A 4,565-nucleotide genomic window follows, 5' to 3' on the forward strand; every position below is an offset into this window, starting at 1 on the left:
TATTCATTAGTTTCTTTTAATATCACTTATGCCTTTCTCCACTGAAATTCTTAACTTGTTACAAATCTTCTTTTTTTGATATTTTCATATTATTCATATTATTCAAGCTAAGCTACCTTATTCCCGCAAAAAAAATTCTGTCTAAAATTGTTCCATATTAACAAGTTTGTAAAGTGAAATCCAGTTCCAACAGTTAATGATATAAAATTTAAGAAAGCAAAATTATTTTAGATAAAATCCATGAAGGGTGAAATTTTTACGTTCAAATTTCACTTTCTACATCATATCTATTAGGGGTGTGCAAAAACCCATGCCATTTTCAGTGTCAGGTTCTTGGCTGCCCCCTGTTCCATTTTAAGGGGCTTCCTGAATTCAGGTTTCTCTTTTCATGCCGAAAAGATTAGGTCCATTCCTGCCAATGGGGAAACTTTAGAGGCTCATTCCTCCATCATTTTTAGACCTATCAGCATGAAAAAGCAGGTTGTAGGTCACATTTTCTTCTGCAAACCTGCCAACTTTCAGAACATTTCACCAGTCCACAATTGTTTTGGAATTTAAAAACAAAACTTTCACCATATTGTTTTTTTAAAAAAAGCACAAGAGGAAAATGAGACTTCAATTCTGAGAATTGAAATCCTAACTTCACATCAAAAGAGGAGAGGAGAATGGATACAGTAAGCCAAGCCTCTGATTGGTTGAGAAAGAAAGTGAGAAACACACATAGAGAGAAACCTCAACTCCCATCATTCCTCAGGAGGGAGCACAAGACTCTTTCAATGCTTGTGTAGCCCAAAATGCTGCTGGGAAAGCAAGCCTTCAGAAAGGGATGGAGGATCCGCCGGGGATAAAAGAGGAAGGGTAGCTTTTCTAGTTAGTGAGGCTGCTCTGAAAACACACCACTGCAGCTGCCTCGGGTAGAGTGCCGCTTGCTCAGCCCCATTGGTCCCTATTAGCCCCATTGGCCGAAAAAATCCACCTGCTGTGATCTGTTCCAGCTAAGGCTTCAGCTTCCCCCTGCCTGCCTTGCTTTCATAGATTTGGCAGCCAAAAATTCAAAATCATCAGTAGCCTGTTTTCAAAAACGGAACTGTGCACAGCCCTAATATCTATACATAAACTTAGGAAAGGCTTTCCATCCTATGCTTAGTCATTGTATCATTGTTTTTCTCTGTATGTCCCTTGTTTCATACTAGAAGAATCAGTTGCTAGCTCTCTTGGTTTGTATCAAATACCTTTTTTTTCTCCTTCCTCTTCCTCAGTTAATGTTCTCAAGATTAATTCCTTTTCTCTCCAACAATGCATTCAGGTTCACTCCTTATTCTCTTTCCTGTAAACCCTGGTTCTAAAAAAGAGAGCTGCCATAGTCATTGCTATAAGCCATGTTTTAGAAGAACTAATGAAAAGATTTTCCCCCCCATGGTGAGGTCTCTAACTTCTGCCTCCATGTGCAGGTATTTGAGGCTTCAGAGATTTAAGGGATCTAAAACTCACATAACCCAGATATGACAAAGAGCTAATGAGTGGAACACATTGCGAGTTATGACTTTTAAGTATTGTCTATTCAAAACAAGCTTACAAATGAAGGAGTATAGGAAAGACATTGTATAACGCTAGCACAGAAATAGTCAAAACATCAAAGAAATCAGCATTCTGAAGTTGTCCTATTACAAAATTAGAGAAAATGAAGGGCTTTATCACATAAACCCATTATTCTACTACAGTCACATTATCAGTAATAGTGGATAGATATCAGGTTGGACACATTCGATATCACACTTCTGTTCAATTGTGTAATTGCATAAATTTGCCAATTTGTGCTTCAGTAATGATACTTCCACACACCTTCACAACCCTGCCTCCTCTTAGCCCTGCTGTTCCTTAATGTTTTTGTTTTTAGCACAATTGCACAATTTTAGCTTTTTAAAACACAAAAAGGACAAATATAATATAACTATAAAATCTATATAAATAAAAATGTAATGTTCGTTTGTGGGATTAACATAACTCAAAAACCACTGGGCGAATTGACACAAAATTTGGACACAAGACACCTAACAACCCAATGTATGTCCTTCACTAAAAAAATTGATTTTGTCATTTGGGAGTTGTAGTTGCTGGGATTTATAGTTCACCTACAATCAAAGAACATTCTGAATCCCACCAACGATGGAACTGAACCAAACTTGGCACACAGTTCTCCCATGACCAACAGAAAATACTGGAAGGGTTTGGTGGGCAGTGTCCTTTGGTTTTGGAATTGTAGTTCACCTACATCCAGAGATCTCTGTGAACTCAAACAATGAGGGATCTGGACCAAACTCTACACGAATACTCAATATGCTCAAATGTAAACACTGGTGGAGTTTGAGGAAAATAGAATCTTGACATTTTGGAGTTGTAGTTGCTGGGATTTATAGTTCACCTTCAATCACAGAGCATTCTGAACTCCACCAACGATAGAATTGGACTGAACTTCCCACACAGAACCCCTATGTGGGCCACAGCAACACGTGGCAGGAGACAGCTAGTGTAAAATAAAAAGGAAACAATCAGCTTAGGAATAGCACGGTAAGGGGGAGGGGGGAAGAAGAGAATCCCACCCCACTTTACATCCAGCATCCTGGCACACAAGCAGAAGGTAGTGATGGTATCATTGCAGGATTGTGAGCTATTGATGGGGGTTTACTCATTAATAGCTAGAGACAAGAGAAGCATGATGGGGAGGCAGACAAGCAGCAGGATGCACATGACATCATGCACTGGAGACCACTTTTCCTGCTTCATTCAATAAAGTCCTAAGGGTATGGGTGTCATAAAAGTAACCATGCTGAATTGACCTAAGATCTTTTCTTGCCCAGTGTTTTCTTTCCAGTGTAAGCCATTTATAGGAATTCAAAAGGTTTCAATTGCAGTAACAAAAACCTTTCTGTAAAAGATAAATTGCCATGTGTCAGCTCCATTTCATTTGATCCTTTTATCAATCTCATTTCTTCAAAGAGAAGCTAATTTAAATGAACTCCATAGTGAACCATGAAACCCTCATGCTGACTGGGCCACAACCATTTGCTTCTTTTCCTCATGTTGGTAAAAACAAGGCCATATAATTTCCAAGGTTGTTTCCAGAAGCAGAAATGAAACAATTCAAGCTGTTTGTTTTGAGAACTGAAGGGCAGTCTAAATTCTGAGAAAGAAGCAGAAAAATTAAGTCAAATGAAGATGGACCATTCTCTTGTCTTTCAGATTGCTATTCTGAGGTTATTATGTCTCTACATTTTCTTAACTGGTGGGACATCAAATACAAAGTGAAAGACATTGCATTACTTTTCGAATCATAATTCTACCCCAAAGAATCAAAAGAGACTTAATTAGGGGCAGATCCTCTCCTCTCCTTCCATCTCATGGTACCGTGATTAATCCTGGCCTCCTTTCATTGGATATCTGCAAAGTTTTCTATTTTTGTAAATAAATATTTTCGAAACAGCAAATAGCTACAATAGGGGACATGTGTCTGATTGATTCAGAAAGAGTTTCTATCAATTTGAGATTGTCAAGAAACCAGCTTCTCCATCTTTTGGGAGTTAGGCCATTCATCTTCCTGAACAAAAGTCATCTCATTCTAATTCCTTAATTTCTCTGCCCAGAAATACATCAAGACATATACGAACAGTTCCATTATGTTCCCAGGGTTTGGCATTGAGAGGTAGGCCCCTTCTATATATAAAAGTCAATTTAACTATTCCGTGTGTTCTTAAACCATTGATATTTATTTATTTATTTATTTATTTACTGTATTTGTATACCTCCCCTTTCAGCCTTCCGGTGACTTGAGGCGGTTTACAAGGTAAAATTCAATGCCACAAAAATACAAGTACAATTTAAAACATTAACATCAATAAAATCATAACAACAGCAATAAAACATAAGTTAATAATTCCTCATTAAAAGCATTGTCATAGAATCATAGAATCATAGAATCAAAGAGTTGGAAGAGACCTCATGGGCCATCCAGTCCAACCCCCTGCCAAGAAGCAGGAATATTGCATTCAGATCACCCCTGACAAATGGCCATCCAGCCTTTGCTTAAAAGCTTCCAAAGAAGGAGCCTCCACCACACTCCGGGGCAGAGAGTTCCACTGCTGAACGGCTCTCACAGTCAGGAAGTTCTTCCTAATGTTCAGATGGAATCTCCTCTCTTGTAGTTTGAAGCCATTGTTCCGCGTCCTAGTCTCCAAGGAAGCAGAAAACAAGCTTGCTCCCTCCTCCCTGTGGCTTCCTCTCACATATTTATACATGGCTATCATATCTCCTCTCAGCCTTCTCTTCTTCAGGCTAAACATGCCCAGTTCCCTAAGCCGCTCCTCATAGGGCTTGTTCTCCAGACCCTTGATCATTTTAGTCGCCCTCCTCTGGACACATTCCAGCTTGTCAATATCTCTCTTGAATTGTGGTGCCCAGAATTGTACACAATATTCCAGATGTGGTCTAACCAAAGCAGAATAGAGGGGTAGCATTACTTCCTTAGATCTAGACACTATGCTCCTATTGATGCAGGCCAAAATCCCATT

The sequence above is a fragment of the Anolis sagrei genome, chromosome 4 (genome assembly GCF_037176765.1).
Source record: "Anolis sagrei isolate rAnoSag1 chromosome 4, rAnoSag1.mat, whole genome shotgun sequence".
Classification (NCBI taxonomy): Eukaryota; Metazoa; Chordata; class Lepidosauria; order Squamata; family Dactyloidae; genus Anolis; species Anolis sagrei.